Source organism: Camelus ferus, chromosome 27, assembly GCF_009834535.1.
Source record: "Camelus ferus isolate YT-003-E chromosome 27, BCGSAC_Cfer_1.0, whole genome shotgun sequence".
Lineage (NCBI taxonomy): Eukaryota > Metazoa > Chordata > Mammalia > Artiodactyla > Camelidae > Camelus > Camelus ferus.
This window is the reverse complement of record NC_045722.1, coordinates 22,480,903-22,500,241: the sequence shown is the minus strand read 5'-3', so window position 1 is coordinate 22,500,241 and position 19,339 is coordinate 22,480,903. Positions and strand designations below refer to the sequence as shown.

General features: G+C 44.2%; 1 long non-coding RNA gene across 1 annotated transcript in view; it reads left to right on the top strand.

Moving 5' to 3' along the window:
• Window positions 1–17,975, top strand: part of LOC116660265 — a 67,943-nt gene extending 49,968 nt beyond the window's left edge. The window contains exons 2-3 of the long non-coding RNA XR_004315697.1: window positions 11,874–12,080; window positions 17,919–17,975. This is a non-coding gene — a long non-coding RNA (uncharacterized LOC116660265). The remainder of the gene's footprint in view (window positions 1–11,873; window positions 12,081–17,918) is intronic.
• The last annotated feature ends 1,364 nt before the right edge of the window (window positions 17,976–19,339 follow it).

Here is a 19,339-nt window from a genome sequence, read left to right as displayed (position 1 = left end):
TAGGCTTAGAATTGCTGGTTCTGCACCTTTTGTAAAGGAATGTTGTCTATAGCCTGAAATATACAGGAGAGCCTATTCTCAAGGCTCTGACCTTTAAGGATATTAACACTTTTCCATTCATATAAAGATAAAAAGTTGCAGAATAAAAAATAACCTTTGTTTTGTTGGAGGTTTTATAGGACACCACGTGGATAGCTGCAAGAAGAAAGGATTCCAAGAACAAAGAATTCCTATACCAAGAAGTTTTGCAACCACCACCACACCCCTTCCCCTTTTTAGTATAAAAGGAGCCTGAATTCTGACTTGGGGAAGATGGTTGGTTCTCCAGGACATTAGTCTGCCATCTTCTCAGTCTGCTGGCTTTCTGAATTAAGTTGCTATTCCTTGCCCCAACACCTCATCTCTTGATTTACTGGCTTGTGGTGTGGCGAGCAGAATGAGTTTGGACTGGGTAACATGAGGTGTACAGGGGTGAAGAGACTTGAGGAAGACCACGCTTCCACCCCAGCTCTGTCTGACTCAAAAAGCTTTGAATGGCATCATCACAGTTTCTAAAAGATGCTTGCAATCACAAAAAAATTAACAAGTAGCCCAGATGACTTGTTGGGGAAATTCAGTCACACGGCTGCATGAGAAGTTCTATATCAAAGGCAGTCTCATTGAACGCTAAAATTGTGTTTTACCACCAACAGTTATAAAATCACTTAAAGATGTTTCAGAATGAAATCTTTAGATCCTGTGGATTTTAATACGACATATTAAGAAGCATACTCACAACAATTTCCAGACATTGTATGTATAAAATATTACCACATAAAAAAGAAATATAATACTATCAAAAAGGACATTTTAGAATGAATGTGTTATTTTCTTATCATGCATTTTGGGGGGTGGGTACTTAGGTTTGTTTGTTTACTTATTTATTTATTTAATGGAGGTACTGGGGATTGAACCCAGGACCTTGTGCATGCTGAGCACATGCTCTATCACCGAGCTATATCCTCCTCGCCATGATGCATTTTTAATGAAAGAAACGTGATCTGCTATTATTCATTATGAAATGTAAGACAAGGGATTTCACAGCCAATTGAACCAGAGTTTAGAACTGGATCTGTTTTGAACCTAAGCATGAAACTCCAAGTGTCAACAGTGGTTTAAAATCCATCCCACAGAGGTTTTGACTAGTTTGGCGCATCTGTAAATGCTCATCTCCAAAGTGCTTTGCCTTTGGAGGCTACTAAGGCATGCAGGGTGTTGCCATGGTAACAACTGCTTTGAGTTAGTACTTTTTATAGATTAAAGTGTTACACCCTGGGGTCTCTTCATGTAAATGGATAAATCTTAAGACACTGTGGTACTTCACTTAATGTAGATAGATACTCAATGGCACAGAATTGACTTAACCCACCAGAAATGGAAAATTTCCAGCCGTTGTGTTTGATATGAACATATGTTGTTACCAAGACCACAACATTTCCATTAATTTTTTTATACAAAATGCAAGCTAACTTTTTTATCCGCTGAAATTTATCAATATTTAACGAATTGTGGCAGAAATGTGTGTGTCTGTCAGGAGTTTGCACACATCACTATTTCCCACCCTGGGACAAAATCCCCAGTCGCTGTGGGCAATCACAAACTTTTCAGAGCGATGGGGAGGGTATAGCTCAGTGGTAGTGTGCATGGTTTGCATGCACAAAGTCCTGGGTTCAATCCCCAGTACCTCCATTAACATACATACATACATACATACATACATACATACATACATACATTTTTAAACTTAAAACAACTTTTCAGAATGCATTTATGAGCAATTATCTCATTTGGCTGCAACAAGAGCTTTGTGAGATAGAATGGGCAGGTGTTATAGCCTTGTCTAAAATAGGAAGAGATCATTTCTAGAAAAGTAACAGCTGCAATTTAGGCAAAGCAATTTTTAGGCCTTCTTCTGTCTTAAAAAAAAATTAAGTGGCTTCTTTGGCCTGTGTGGTTCAACACCATGGCCACGGTCAGTTTTATCAGTCATTTCTCTAGGAATCAAGGGGAAATGGCTGAATAATGGACATCTCCAGGAGGGGTTCCTTAGAGTTCTCAGGGACAGACCAGTTTATTGTGGGATGAAGTTAAGGATACATGTCCTGCACACAGTCCAAATGACGTGCTTTCTAATCCATGTCCCCACTGCACCCTCACTCTGAGCTCACCTACAGCTCAGACAGGTGTGGGCTGTGTTTTGGATGACAGGCCGTGACCTCACTCCACCATGAATGCAACCCAGCCCACCATCTGGGTCCCTATGCCTCCACCCTGGTGTCCTGTTGTGGCCCATGATATTTCCACCCTTCCAGCCCCCTTGGGAGGTAGGAGCTTCCCACATGGCCCTCGGGGAGTCCCACCTTCTGGTATTCATATCTTTGTGTGTAGGGGCTGAACCAGCAACTTGATTTGAATGAATAAAATACAGCAAAGATGATGGGATGTTACTTTTGAAATTAAGTTATAAAAGACTGTGACATCCATCTCCTTTATACACTTTGTCTCTCTGACTATTCTCACATGTTTGCTCTGATTAAGTGAGCTAGAGAAGTCTACATGGCAAGAAGCTCTGGGCAGCCTCCAACTCACTGCCAGTGAAGAATCAAGACCTTCATTCTATGGGAGAAAATATTTGCAAATAACACAACTGACAGGGGACAATTTTCCAAAATATACAAATAGCTCATACAGCTTAATAACAAAAAAACAAAAAACTCAATCAAAAAACAGGTAGAAGACCTAAACAGACATTTCTCCAAAGAAGACATACAGATGGCCAACAGGCACACAAAAAGATGCTCAATATCGCTAATTATCAGAGAAATGAAAATCAAAACTACAATGAGGTATCACCTCACACCAGTCAGAATGGTCATCATTAAAAAAATCTACAAATAACAAATGCTGGAAAGGTTGTGGATAAAAAGAAACCCTCCTACACAGTTGGTGGGAATGTAATTTGGTGCAGCCACTATGGAGGTTCCTCAAAAAACTAAAGATAGAGTTACCTATGATCCAGCAATCCCACTCCTGGGCATATATCCAGAAAAAACTATAGTTCAAAAAGATATATGCACCCCGATGTTCACAGCAGCATTATTTACTCATAGGCATGCATCTGGAGAAAACTATAAGTTGAAAAGACACACGCACCCCAATGTTTATAGCAGCACTATTCATGATAGCTAAGACATGGAAACAACCTAAATGTCCATCAACAGAGGACTAGATAAAGAAGATGTTGTATACATATACAATGGAATGTTACTCAGCCATAAAAACAAATGAAATAATGCCATTTGTAGCAACATGGATGAACCTAGAGATGATCATATTGAGTAAAGTCAGACAGAAAGACAAATATCATATGATATCACTTATATGTAGAATCTTAAAAAAAATGATACAAATTCTATTTACAAACCAAAAACAGGCCTGTGGACATAGAAAACAAACTATGGTTACCAAAGGGGAAAGGGAGGGGAGGGATAAATTAGGGGTTGGAGATTCACAGATACACACACTACATATAAATAGATAAACAACAAGGGTCTACTGTAGAGCACAGGGAAATATATTCAATTTCTTTAATAATATATAATGGAAAAGAATCTGAAAAGAAAATATACATATGTATATATATTCATAATTGAATCATTTTGCTGTATAACTGAAACTAACATTGTAAATCAACTACACTTGAATAAAGAATTTAAAAAAAGAAAAGACCATCATTCTAACATCTCACAAGGAACGGATTCCTGCCACCGACATATGATTGAGCCTGGATTGGAGCATTCTCCCGCTGGACCTTCAGATGAGACCACAGCCCTGGCTGACACCTTGATGACAGCCTTGTGACCCAGCTACACCGTGCCCTGATTCCTGACCTGCAGAAAATAGCACATCAAAACTGTGCTTCTTAAGCCACACATCTTGGGATAACTGGGGGGTAATCTGTTACACAGAAACAGATATTTAATACACTCAGATTCTGACACTTGGGAGTTATCCTTGATCCTATCAATTACAATAAGGCTCCTAGAAGTTCTCCTGCCCTTTTCTCAAGGCCCCTGAATGTATGCTTTTCTGGGACTTGAGGGAAGGTAACAGGCTACTTAGGGCGGAAAGGATCACATAGTATAAGCCTCTAGGTACTCTTTCCTTTGCTGGACAACCCTTTCTCCAGTCTAACCAGAAAGTACCTTCCTTGCTCTTCTGCCTTGGATGTTCTATGTTCCAAAACTTAGCTTGGGTCCAGCTTGTTTTCTTCTGTCTCCCTGATCTGGGTTCCAGTTTCAGAGCCTGATGGCTATAGTTCAGAGCCTGCCCTGGTCAGCAGACCTTCCACTGCTGCTGTGTTTGATGGTTGGTCTGCAGTCTCCTTGACCTCATATTACACCCATGCAGAGCCAAAGTGCCTTAGCAGCCCTGCAGGATGGCCCGAGTCTCTCCTCTAGCAGTTCACAGCCAGGTCCTGAGTTGCCAAGTCAGGGCCCCGACTAGCTCCCAATGCCCCGCCCTGATCCTTAGCTCCTTGATCCCTCCCCTCGAGCTTTCCCTATCACTGACCTTCCCAGCTCCAGCACCTTACGGATGCCTGCAGTCTTTCAAAGGCACGTGCCAAGTTGTGAGCTCGGCTTCCTATCGCTCCGGGGGGTGTGGGATGGGACTTGCTAACGGGCCAGCTCTTTGGGGAGGATGTGAATGCAGCAGCTCCATGGAGGCCCTGGCCCCAGGCCCCAGCACTCAGCAGCACAGCGGTGACTCACAAAAGCAGTGGGGTAGTGGGATGTGGTGTCAGAATCAGCTCCCAGGCCCTCTGAGCAATTAGGAAGCAGACCGCTGACTCGGAGCCAGGAAAATATAGAGTAAAATTCCTTTTTCTGGCTTCTGAGGGCTGCCACAGACGGATGCCAGCCTGCTGCTTGTCCAACCTTCCTCATCCTGAGCCCTCTGCTCCCGCCAGAATTCTAGTGCAGAATTCTTTACTTTAAAAAATAGGTACTGAATGGATGAACCCCGCAGACATTATGTGAAGCCAAAGAATCTGGATGCAAAGGAGTAAATGTTGTGCTCTTCATTAAGATGGCATTTTAGAATAGGCAAAGTTCAGCTCAGGTGAATAAAAGATCCTGTAAGTTGCCTCTGGTTGGTGAGGGATTGCCTGACAAGAGATGTGAAGGAGCCTTCTGGAGCAATGGAAATGTTCTCTTTCCAGGAGTGTGGGTTCCACAGGTGCATGCCTTTGCCAAAATTGTGTAGCCAACGTTGTCGTTCTCTCATTGTGCCATTCTGCTACATGTAAATTTTACCTCCAAGAGAAAAATGAAGGATTACCCCAGGGGAGTGTTATGGAAGAATCAGAAATGGCACAATTTGGTAATTATTGAAGCTGGGTCATTGGTACACAGAGTCTCATTAGATCACTCTGTCTACTTTGTGTTATGTGTAAACTTTTCCATGATAAAAAATGGAAAAATTGTCTATTGAACACATATCTGTACTAGACACTAAGCTGAATGCACGGTACAGGTAGACAAGGCTGTAGACACAAGGAGTAAGTGAAACGTGGAATTTTTATGTACAAACATTAAGTGCACTGAAACGGGAGAAAATCTGGAATGAAGGGAATAATGTGGAAAGAAATGCTGACCATTTTTTAACATCTTAAATTGTTCTTCATTCATAACCCTATCGTGTCGTTTGTAATTTACCACAAATGTGTAGGCTTTGATGGGACACTAATGATACTGTCATCAGATCCACAGATACAAGTGGCTCTGAAATACCTTGTTTCTTCCCATTTCTACACCTTTGTATTTGCTAATTCCATGAATGCTTGCTTTGTTCTATTCCTCCAAACCCATGTAAATTCCACTTGTGATTTAGCAGCACTACTCAAAACACAGACCCCAGAAGATGAGGACCTTTTATCCGCAGGTAAATCAACCTCCTGCTTCTTTCATCGAGAATGTCGTGTTCTATGATTCTCATGAGAAGAGTGGCAGCAGAAATAAACAGTGTGCTGCATGACGTAGCTGATTTACATTCTGATTCAAGGGTCCTGGGACCAGCATGAGGGCTCTGGTTCATTAGATTCACCTGGGGAGCATCCAGATCAACTAACTCTGAATCTCTAGGGTGGAGCCCAGATGTCAGCTCATTAGGACATTCTCCATGTGCTTCCAACACGCAGCTCGGGTGAGAACCAGAGATTTATGAACTGTTTACGTCACTTCTCCAGGAAGTCTCTGTGCTGGTTCTTAAAGAGCTTCCTTCTGTGCCACATCACTTCCCCTCTGGGAAATCTCTGTGCTGGTTCTCCAAGAGTTTCCTTCTATCCCACAGCCTCAACATTGTTGACTTCCATTGGCTGTCGAGATGTGGGGCCTTGTACCATTTTAAACAATTCAGACTTGGTTTCGTCAGTGAGGATGTGTGGATGTGTTTCTGAGGGTAGAGACCATCTTTTACTTGTTTTGCATTCCTCTCAACTCTTAGCACTAGGGTATGCTCAGTAAACATTTGTTCGAGATTTTTATTTACAAAATAATGAAGTAGTTCCTTATTAAGACTTGGCTATATTCTTCAACTATATATATAATTATATATATATTCCTATAGTCTTAATGTTTGTGCCCACCCACTCCCCCCAAATTCTATGCTGAAATTTGAATCCACGAGGTGAAGGTATTAGGAGGTGGGGCCTATGGGAGGTGATTAGGTCATAAGGGTGAGGCCTTCATGAATGGGATGAGTGCCCTTATAAAGACACTCCCCTCTTGCCCAGGGAGCTCCTCCCCTTCTTCTTCCATGTGAGGAGATAGAAAACAGCCATCTAAGAATCAAGCAGCTCTCACCAGACATCAAATCTGCCAACACTATGATCTTGGACTTCCCAGCCTCCAGAACAGTGAGAAATAAATGTCTGTAAGCCATCCAGGCTAAGGTATTTTTGTTGTAACAGCCCAAATGGATAAAGTTATAGACAGCTAGACAGCTCTCTCGCTCTCGCTCTCGCTCTCTTTCTCTCTCTCTCTATCTATATATTTATATTTTATGTACATCAAGAATTCTTCATCAAGGTAATGAACTAAGCGATTAGTATTGGGACATGCTCTTTCACGAAGGAAACAGAAAAATAGGTATAAACTTAAACACAACTTTCCAGTTATTTAATTTGGGGATACGCCAATCCAATGTTCTTCCTATTTAATAGATTCGATTCTATATTGTTTTTGCTATCTGTCCTCATGCAAACCATTCATGTGCTGACTTGGCTGGAGAGGAAACATTTGTCCTAACTGAGTTACTGGGAGTTGAGCTGTACCAACTCAGGCCTTGGGGAATCATCATTCTTATGAGTTGTCCACAAATGAGAGAGGAACTGTATACGGACCTATTACAAATCAACACCAGAATGACCTTCACACATAAATGGTGCAGATTTTTTTTTCCCAATGAAAAATGGAAACATTTAGCAGCATAGAGTGAAGTTGCCTTCAAAGCTCTCTGGAGTGAAACCACTCTGTTCTCCTGGATGACAGAGCCCAGTGCTAACGTCTATCAGAGAAGCTGGTGGAAATAGCACTGCTGTGATTAAACAGTGTATTAACCAGAACCTGGCTGCTTGAACCGCACCGATAAAGACAAAATTCACCCTATCTACCAAAAACATTCTTTCCAGACAAGACTTAGCAATGAAAACAAACAAAAGCTCTAGCTGTCAACTACCGACATCATGAAGAACGGGGGATTTTGGTCTTTGTTCATACTACTTTGTCTTTTATTCTCATGGCTTAGTTGGCTACGAAAAACATTGTTCACTTTCCTTTAAAATATTGTTTTGCTTGAAATTAATTGTGAAAGAAACCAGATAATTACTATCACTTCTCAGAAGCCCACATTTTATTTAACCTAAAGAACTTTACGTCAGAGATTTCATTATGAGTCAAAGACCATTGTTCCTTCCTGAATAGGGTGATTTAGCAAATTAAAGTTAGGAGAGGAGTAAATGGTGCTATGGGAATGGCAAAAATGCATTAAGAGTGATTTACTCCTTGCCAATGCCACGTTTACACAGTGTGCAATTTAACAACTACTTCCTAGTACCATCTAGTGGTGGTACAGCTCCAGCCTCAGGTGGAGTACAGCACCAGGGTCCAGAGGAAGAGCCACCGGGACCAGGACCAGGACTGCATGGAGGAGCAGAGGTGGGCCGGGGGGCGGGAGGGATGCGGGGAGTACATCCTGGGAACTGACGGGAAGGCCAGTGATGGGCCAGAAATGAGAGCCATCCTCGCCGGCAGCCTTTACAGGGGTGGTGGGGGTGGGCTACAGAGTAGGGTCCAGAAGAAACAGGAGGTGAGGAAGCTAAGCTGGGTGTGTGGAGACCTGGGTCTAGGACAGTGATTGAACCACAAGCCTTTCCCCTCTGCACACTGCAGGCCAAGCCATGAGCTCTGTCCTAGGCCGTGCTGGGCTGTGAGAATTAAAAGGTAGATTTTAAAGGTTCCTTCTCCTTGCATGTGATTGGGAGGAGGGGGAGGGATGAGGGCTGGCAGAGGAGGGAGAAACAAGGGGAAACAACTAATCTCTTTCGATCAGCAGGAAAATTGGGGCCAGTGTGTGTGGAAATGGAGGGGAGGGTCCCATCTTGTCTGCCCGGGTCTGTTGATAGGCAGTGAGGAAATTTTATAATTTCAACCAAATAGCCTGGATCTCAGGATCAGTGGCTACTATTTGGCTGTTTCCAGTCCACAGCAGAGGCCTGGTGGGCCAGGGACCCATGTTTCCTTCCATCTTCAGGTGTGTTAAGAACCAGGCCATCCATGTCCCCAGGCTGGTGTCCTGCACACACCCTGTGAATGAGGACCACGCGTCCTTGAGGCCATGGGGCTCTGGCAAAAGGCACAGAACTTGGGGCCTGGAGCAAGTCCTTTCATCTCTGAGTCTCAGTTTCTAAACCTGCAACGTGGGGATAACTGCACTTTGTGGTGAGGAGAGAGAAGTTAAGATAAAGTGTGGGGACTGCTTAGGAACCATGGCGGCTGCGGGTGTGATGAGAATGTCCTCCACCACCAGACACCAGAGGAGAGGGTCGTCCTTCGTGAGTAGAATGTTTAGGTATAAAACATGGCCAGTGTTTCTGTCTGTTTGTTCCACTTTGTCCCTTCTCGATGCATTTCTTGTTTATAAATAGAAAGCCAGCGTTAGCCCGGCTTCTCCCTGTCTCCTGCAGCCTCACTGCATGCAGCCTGGTATCTGTGTCTGGAATGCTGTCTGGACTACTGCTGGCTTCCTATTGGTGGAGCTGTGGGTCCTGGATACTGTTGCCTTGGTGAATTCACCACGCTGTGTGTGGGTCGGGGAGGAAGCATCTCTGATTTAGTCTCTTCTAAAAAATTGAGGTTAACCCTGATGAGGCTTAACATTCCAACTTTCCCTCTCTTCCTTTCTATTTTTCTTCAGTTTGTGCTTCTATAAACAAACTGATGTTCTTTTCTCGACAGCTGAGGAAAGGAGAAAGGAGAGAAGTGTGTGCTTGCTGTGTCCCAGCCGATCACTCTCCAGCCCTTCATGGAGAGGAGAGAGAGCCATCACCAAGTACACACGGTCCTTTTTCTAAAATTGGGTCCTGGTGCTGAGAGGGAGGGCCCACTTGGGGGGACTTCGCTCCAGCCTGACTTCTGCATGAGTCCCGTGGTAAAGGTCCACTCCATCCTGCCCTGTGGCTCGAGGATGAGGGCACAGTGATGATCCCAGCAGGCACAGAGCAGGGTACCCGCGGTGACAGCCGTGCAGCAGGCATCAGTAAGGGTGAAATGTCTCTGACAGCTGGTGGAATCCAAGGTGATTTTGCTGTGAGTGTGGCAGAACCCAGTCAGGAAAGAAACTTTCCTGACCTGCTGATAAAATCACACAGTGCATCTCTGACTTCATCAACTCACAGAACCCAAATATAAATAGCGGGGGGTCATTATCATATTAGCGCTCTTCAAAGAGGAATCTAGGTCCATATAGGTGCTTAATGATCCCTACTGTCATGACTGGTGCGCTCAGATAACCTCGTGAGGTGTATTTTTCCCAGGACTCCATTCAACATGAGTATGAGATGATTAATTAACATTTTAGACCAGTTTACCAATGCAGAAAAATCTACCTGTTACAGGTTGTTCTCTAACCAAAACAGGATGTAGGTTATGCACGTTGGAGTTTCACCTAACAGACTCAACAGTTGTTCTAGAATTTAACCAACACGTAGGGCAATTTTAACTCTTTGAATCATGGCAAGCGACAGCTGGGAGTAGGCATGGAAATATGCAGACCTTGTTCACAATCAACAGTAGAGTCAGAGGGAGTGGTGATATAATGACAAGCCCACACAGACAGAACGTCCAGTGATGGCCCAGCCGAGAAGGTCCTCCTCGTGTTCCCATCCTGCTTAGAATTTCAAGCTAGGAAAGGACAGTGAAGTCAGAGGGAAGATAAGCACAAGGTGAAAGGGAAGACAGGGTCAGGAGAGGCTGGTGGGAGCACAGATCATGGCCACAGGGAGAAGGGCCAACCTTGGGATGCAGGTGGGGTTGGTGGCAACTTTTCCTCGGGAGATGGAAGAGCAGGAATATCATAGTTTAGTCTTACTCTTGGAAGGGCCTGAGGCTGGGGGCGGGGGTGGGGGGGTGGGGTGGGGCTCTCCTCCTGGACCACACCAGGGCGCTCTTACCCCGCAATCACCTATGTCGACACACACCCTGAGGGAAGGCTGGCAGCAGACAGGGACCTTGGGAATGGAGGAAAAGGAGAAAGTGTTGACCCTCCCCGGGGATCAGGAAAACCCAAAGCCTTGGAAACTCAAAGAAAGCACGCCACGGTGGGGCCACTGTTTTAGAGCCCAGATTTCCCACTCTCTTGAGGTCGGACATCACGTTATGACTTGAGGACTGTTCTTTCCATCCTTACATTATCCCTGGGTAGGGGCTGAAAAAGGAAGGAGAGACAAGCAAGAAGGAGCTAGACCTCAGGGAGAGGCAGGAGGGGTCAGCAAACAGGAATCAAGATACTGTTTATGGGGCAGGGTACAGCTCAGTGGCAGAGTGTATGCTTAGCATGCATGAGGTCATGGGTTCAATCCCCAGTACCTCCATTAAATGAATAAATAAATAAACCTAATTACCACCTCCCCTCCAAAGATACTGTCTGCACACAAGACAAAGTCAAAACCAGGACGATCTGCTGCTTTTATGAAATGAGTGCATGTGCCTCAGGCCCCCCCAGGGGTGGTGCGGGGCCAGGCCCAGGTGGACAGAAGGTGCCGAAGTGGTCACCAGCCCGGTGGGCACAGCGAGATGCAGGGAGAAGACACCGGGAGCCCTGGACCGGACCACTGTCTTGACTGTAAAGAGAAGCCGTGCAGAGGATGCGGGAAGCAGGCTGCTGGGTCCACAAGGACTTAGCGTGGGTGGAGTGCCAACTACACACCAGGCACAGGGTAGTGTGGGCACAAGAAGGGAAGACTGGATCAGGGGAGGCTGCCCGGAACATTTTTGTGCATTTAACCCCCTCTCCCCTCCAACGACTTTTTGAGGCAGTTACATCCTCATCTTCCACCAGAGAAACGCAGGGATAGAGAGGTTAAACGGTCAGCCCGGGGCCACTGCGATGCTTGGGACACTTGCTTCTATGTGCAAACTTGTCTAGGCCGTGGTGCCCAGGGGTCTGGTCAAACACAGTGCCTGGTCTAAATGTGGCTGTGGCGATATTTTTATCAGGTGTGATTAACATCTTAACCAGTCGACTTTGAGTAAACCAGATTACCCTTTGTGATGCAGGTAGGCCTCACCCAATCGCCTGAGTAAAGAATAAATACTGAGGTCTCCCGAAATAGAAAGAATTCCCAGGATTGCAACACAGACATCTGTCAGTCTCCTGCCTGTTCTCCTGCGCAATTCAGACTCAATTGAACCGGCTCTGATCTGAATTCCCCTCCTGCCTGGGGCTTGCCCTGTGGATTCTGGACTTGCCAGCCCCACAAATGGGTGAGCTGATTCCTTAAGATAAATCTCTCTTTCTCCGTAGATGTGTGTGTGTGTGTCCTTTCTCCTTACTGAAAACAAGTAGGTGGGGGAAAGAAACAGAAATCACCTCTGTGCCACCCCCCTGAGGAACCTGTATCCCTGAATCTTATATGAGAAGGGCTGTGATTCCTGGGGGCCAGCCCCCTGCCTGCTGGACAGGGCCAGCAGGACGGCGTGTTTCCCATGGAGGGGGCTGACCCTGCAGGAGGAGTTCTCATTAAAGGGAACCCAAGCCCACCCAGGTCAGGATCAGGGATGCCAGAGTGCTTTGCCCTGAGACAACAGGGGTTCTCTACACAGCCAGAAAAAGGTGCAATGCAGGCTGTGTACTTTTCAAGTACACAGATTATGAAAACAGGGCCCCAAGTATGTATTTATACTAATAAGCCTGATGAATGATAAAATCGATTATATATGCTAAGTAAACAGTAAATGTTGGCTTGGGCACTCTTCTGCAATACTCACTATCATAACTTAGCTATTTATAAGCAAGCTATAAGCAAATTAAAGAAAACTAATTATTTACATTTTTTATGCCTTTTGGAGGGGCAGGACTTTGACTGGGGTAGGAACCATTTCGACAGTTGCTTTCAGGTCTCGGTTTATTCAAATCCTTCCCATCAAGGTCTGTGCCTGCAAGACACGGCCATGAAGGCTTCCCAGAGTTCAAGTTTCACTCTAGCCCAGAACACATCCCTGTGAGCCAAAAAAGCAGGTGAAGGCCACTCATGTTTGAACACCTCCAGAATGTCCCTTAAGAAGTTCCATTAAAAAAAAAAAAGAAGTTGAATATTCAGGGTTTTCTTGGGGTGGGCATTAGAACACATTTTAGGGGATTGCTGCACAATTCTTAACCTCCATTCCGATTTTAGAATTTTACCACTGAAATGCAGAGGTATCAGGGATGCTCCGAAAGTTTGCAGCTCCGACAAAGAACAAAAGTCCACGACAGTCAGGAGCCCGCTTCTCCAACATCAACTGTCTATGATACAATGTGCCCTCCAAAGACCATTCTTTCTAGACTGGGGAATAACCCAAGAAAGTGACACAGTGGCCTGGGCACACCCTCAAAAAGATGGGCATCTGCACATTGATTTGGGACTGGCCAGGGGTCGGGGCGGAATGAGAGCTGCTTTGTTCTTGATCATCAGTCTCGAGGACACTGTCAGGATCGGGCTAAGTTCCGGCCCTTGCTTCTTCTGCCGCAGCAGGTGCATCCTGCAAGATCCGATGGGTCTGTTCTGCATCGTGACATAAGCAGGCGTCATGGTCCTGCCAAGATACTCACCCACTTCTTCCACTGCCTTTCCTTCCTTCTCTAAAGTTGGATGTTGCTGGAGACTTGGCAATTCCAGTTGTGTATAAAAGGGAAAACGTGATTCAGTGCACATTTTTCTAAACCAGCACCTGTCAGTTCATTGAAAAGTGAATCATTACATGTCCTTCAAAATGAATAATTGCTTGCTGGGGCTGGGAAGGGAGGGGCCGTTTTTCGAAAGCACAGATATTTTTCTGGTTACAGGGCTTTGGAGTAAATCGTCACATTTCTTGCAAGATGTAAAAATAGGTTTCATGGAAACTGGGAAGAAGGAAATGGAGGAATCAGAATCCCATTGTTTTTTCAGTTTTCAATAATTTAATAGTTAATAAAACCACTTCAGATTTCTATACCAATGACATCACTTACAATTATGTTTTTCCAAATCATTTGGAGTTTAACCATAGTCTCTATGTAATCCATTTTGTGAACTGGCTTTGAACTAAGATGCCATTATATATTGTATATTCCTAAACTCTCTGTGGCATCCCCAGCATAAATCACAGGTAATATGGACACAGAAATGGAAACAATGTACTTGGCCTCAATGAACCACATTTTATCTAACGCACACTTGCGATAAACCTCCTAGAAGAAAACATAGGCAAAAAATTCTCTGACATAAATCTTAGCTATGTTCTCCTAGGGCACTCTACTCAGGCAACAAAAATAAGAGCAAAATAAACAAATGGGACCTAATTAAACCTATAAGCTTTTGCACAGCAAAGGAAGCCATAAGCAAAACAACAACCTACAGAATGGGAGAAAATATTTGCAAATGATGCAAGTGACAAAGGTTAATTTCCAGAATATATACACAGCTCATACAACTGAGTAACAACAACAACAACAAAAAACCCCAAAAAACCCAATCCAAAAATGGGCAGAAGACCTAAACAAGCAATTCTCCAATGAAGACATACAAATGGCCAAGAGGGACATGAAAAAATGCTCAATATTGCTAATTATCAGAGAAATGCAAATCAAAACTATAATGAGGTATCATCTCACACTAGTCAGAATGGCCATCATTCAAAAGTCCATGAATGATAAATGCTGGAGAGAGCGTGGAGAAATGGGAATCCTCCTACACTGCTGGTGGGAATGCAGTTTGGTGCAGCCACTGTGGAAAACAGTATGGAGATTCCTCAAAAAACTAAATAGACTTACCATATGAGCCAGCAATCCCACTCCTGGGCATATATCTGGAGAAAATCCTAAATCGAAAAGATACAGAATCCCTTTCAAATGTGGCTTCTTCTGAGCCACTGACCCAGGACAGGCACAGAGGGTCTCAGGTGGGGTGTGGGAGGCAGCATCCCAGGGAGGTTCTGCTGCCTCCAGACACTCATCAGTGAAATTCATCTTCTGCCCCCCTGGGACCCACTGGGCTTTCCGCCTTAGCTGGGGGCAGCACCTTTACCAAGCCCCTGGTTCACACCCTTTGAGACTTTGTCTCCTACAATCTTCTTGGTCCCACCTCCCATCTTCACAAGAGGCCCTCTTTCCTGGCAAAGAGCTGATGGCACCGCAGTTAAAACCTCCTTTTAATGGGGCCCCTTCAGCATCCAAGGCTCACCCACCAAGCTCTTTGCCCACCTGCGCCCCGTACACAATTAAAGAAGGACATAAAACATAAGACACGACGGTGCTCCTGCACCCCGTGATGTCACTAGCTGGCGACATGGAGTGAAATACAACAACTTCTTGCCTCCATTTTTTGCACTGATTAAATCATTTTTGGCTTCGAGGTCCCAAAGCCTAAGTGCTGACTTGGAGCCTCTAGTGTGGCCGTGCTGGGACGCATTTGTTTAACGATATATGTTTCTAAGGATGACAGCTGGTCCTCTTTGTGGTAAGAAGAGCAAGATCTCTTAGGCATTGGTTGGTACAAGCTGATTCTACCTCCAACCAGTCAGAGCAAATGGATTTCCTTCTGAAGGGAGGTGTCATTACAGCCCATCATAAAGCAGCCCCTTCCAGGCACCCACGAAGGATGGAGCACACGGTGAGGGGTGGGGGGGTGGATCACCCCAGGCTGGAAGGAAGTGGATCTTTGCAAAGAACTTGCAGGATAGCCCGGAACAGCCCAGAATGATTACCTAAGTAATCACCTACAAGAGTCAGTTTAAAACTCTAAATTCTGACCATTGATAGGACATTCCCGGTGGCAAAAGAAGTTGAACATTTTAGAATCTGAGTTTTGAAAAAGAATCTCTCCAGTTAAATACTAATAATGTTATTGCCATATTTTTTTTTAACAACTTTTAATTTTAAAGTAGTTTCAGGTTCGCATAGAAGTTGTAAAAACAGTATAGAGGGTTCCCGTGTACCTTTCACTCTGCTTCCTCCAATGACAATGTTTTATATAATCCTAGTTATGTATCAAATAATCAATCAATAATCCAAACCAGAACACGGATATTGGCTCAATACTAAACTATACACATTATTAAGATGGTACTAGTTACAAGCACTCATTTATTTTCTGTTCTTGTTTTTTCCTTTTGTGGTTGCTGTACAGTTCCAAAAAATTTTTATTATTGGTACAGATTTGATAGATTTGTGTAACCACCACCACAATCAGATTATTTCTTTCACAAATCAAATATTTCTGTTTTCGTTTGTACTGAGGAACATGTTCAAATGTGCAGAAAAGTATAGAAAACAAGAGAATATAAAAAATACCCATATTTCCAACTCTATATTTAACAAGTATTAACATTTTCTTACACATGCTTCAGAAATTTTAAAGAATTGCAATGCTAAAGATACAGCAAATACTCCACCTGGTCTTTTTCCTTCCCCCTTTTCCTTTTCAGCCAAGGTGATTTCTTTACAAGAAAAAAAATTAAGCAGTCAATAAAACTCTCCCTGTAACCGACCTTTACCTAAAAAGTTAAATAATTACTGTAATAGATACTCAGGCTACTTTTGACTTATCAACATTTAAAATTACATTGTAAAAATATTTACCAAACTTTTTTTAACGTCTGATTGATATTTAATAGCAACAAAGGACTCAACAACAAAAAAAAAAGGACACTGCTCTTGTTTACCACAGTACTCTATAAAGTTATATTGAATTAATAAATCAATGGGTGGACAAATACGTCTCTGATAACCTTACATTAATGACAACCTGAAATATGTGTAAGTATTTATATCACATGACAGCCTAAAATTATAAACAAGAAACCATTTATAAACATTCATTTTCACCATCTTGACTTGGTCCCTGGATGGACCATTTTAGTGGGGCTGTGGTCTGGAAGAGTTTACAGTAAGATCATAATTCACCACAACTATCTTAAAAACCAAGGATACTTTTTCCGCTAAGACAAATCTTCAAACGTACGTAACTGTTGTAAAGCTAGGATTCTTATGGTTCTGGTAAATGAAGACCAACAACCAAATACTTCAAAATAGCTCAACTCCCCTTCTGCAATTCTTGAAGACTTGAGTGGTACCCAGCATCATCAACAGGGATGTCCTTCCCATGCCGCTGTTCCCACAAGTCCTACAACGGCCCCAGAGCATCTGTCTGCTGCATCACTTTGCCCAAACCCCCTCCTCTGTCAGCTTTTATCTCCACGCTCACTTTCCCTTCCCTCCTCTTTATTCCCTTAAGATACTGATCAATCCAAACCCTTTCCTTCAGAAGGAAGGAGGCAGGGAAACTGGAACAGGCACTTGCAGGGCTTTCTTTGGAAGGCTAGCAGAAGAGAAACAGCTGAGAAGGCTTCCATGTAAATGTTTTGAAATAACAGCTTTTGATGAGATATAATGCACATACCATCAAATTCATCCTTTTAAAGCAATACAAGCCAGTGGTTTTTAGTATATACCTAGACGTGCTCAACCGTCACCTCCTAAAGATAAACACTGGACCCAATAGCACCTTTACTTCCAGCCCCTGCCCACCACTAATCTGCTTTCTGTCTCTGTGGATTTATTGTCTCTGGACATTTCACATCAATGGAATCGTACAATATGTGGAATTTTGTAACTGGCTTATTTCTTTTAATATAAGGTTTTCAAGATTGATCCATATCGTAGCATGTTTCTAGTCTTCATTTCTTTTCATTGCAGAGTAATATTCCATTTTATGGATATATCACATTTTTTATCCATTTATCATTTGATGGACATTTGGCCATGCTAATCTTCTCTGTATTGTTCCAACTTTTTTTTTTTTCAGTATATGTGCCACCAAAGCGAGCACCTGGTGGACATTTGGGTCGTTACTTTTTGGCTATTATGAATAACACTGCTATGAACATTTTCACACAGGGTTTCCTCTGTGGACGTATATTTTCATTTCTCTTGGGTGTAAACCAAGCATTGGCATCCTGGGTCATATGGTAACTCTAACATTCTGAGGAACCAGGATATTTTTTTGTGCCTTTACCTGTAGAATGAAAGCTCAGACCAGCTTCTTTTAACAGAACCTTAATCTATTAATATTTTATGCCTTGCAGTTACAAGTCCTCATCAAAACCAGAAAGGAGCAAGTCTTTGAGACAACTGAAACCACCCCTCAGGTGTGTGAGACTTTGTGTAAGGTTTTTCTTGATACAAGAGATTTACTTCTGTATCATGAGGTTTTAGAGAGAAGTACTGGATATTTTTTTAAAATAAAAATCAGTGTGGTGTTGAAGGCCATTATTAAGTAGTGGGGCTGTAGTGCCAGATATTTTGATCAGACCATCACTCAGCTCACCATTTCTCCCAGCAAACTGTGTTCTTACTTTGGAAATAGAGAAAAAAGCAGGTGGGCAGGTAAGGGCAGAATTCCTCCAGATGAGAGCAAAAAGCACAGCAGGCCTTTGGCCCTCTGGAGCCCAGCTTTGGAAAAAAAGGCTCCACTCTTTTCTTATCACCATCCCGAGGACCTCACTGTGCTCCTAAGGAGGACACGCCGCTGTACACCCAGGGTGGGAGCACTCAGCTCAGCATCCTGTTTATAACTCATCGGGAGCTTGGACGGCGGTGGGCTCTTCCTCTCCTGCTCTCTCTGAGTGGTTGGCTTGTAGAAGAGAACCAAGACCCAGCCTGTCTCCTCAGCCTGGGCACGTGCAGAGCCAGGAAGCATCCCCTCCTGGGCTTGGGCAGCTCGGCAGGCAGCGCCTGTGGCGCGCGGACACCTGGAGGCGGACTTATCCCGCCGCGCCAGGTGATGACAGGTCTGCCAGGAGGGGGAGGCCTTGGATTAAACCTGCAGCCAGCCACCGTGGCCTAAATGGATTGTGCTGCACTAGTTGGCCCCTTGCTGTAGTGAACTTTGTAAGATGCACAGGATGCAGTCTCGCTAATGCTGCCTCTTGTCCCCAAGTGAGCATTTCCACAGGTGCCCCCCTGCTTTACCCGCTACCTCCCGCAAACGATTATTTCAGCATCACAAACATAACAGTCGCACAGTCCACACTGAAACGCCTCATTGTGATGCTGGGAGCTGGGTCAGGAACCGTGCTGTTCATCTCTCCCTGGACTTCTCTGTGACCTAGGCTGGGGTTGGACACGGCCTGACTGACCGCCTGGCTGCAGACAGCGGAGGAACTCAGCCAGAGCTATCGGTTGCATCGGGCATTTGTTTTGCAACTGTCAGCTGGGCGCTGTTTCTTACCAGTGTGGTCCCTTTTCTTTTGGAAATTCGGACCCTTCTATGTGATGTCTTAGTTAAGTGATTCAGTCCCATACATGAGCCCTCTCCTCTGATCTGATCCTGGTGCCCACTTAATCGAGTCAGATTAGAAGCAGGGATTACTGCAGGGGCGGGGAGACCCCTGCCACAAACCACACCCCATTGTAGATTAGCAAGATATAATGAGTGCTCCAAGCCAGCCTTCGTGTTCCCCCAGCTTGGAGCCCCCAGGTACTGGGTGACCCTAGGATGCGCCCT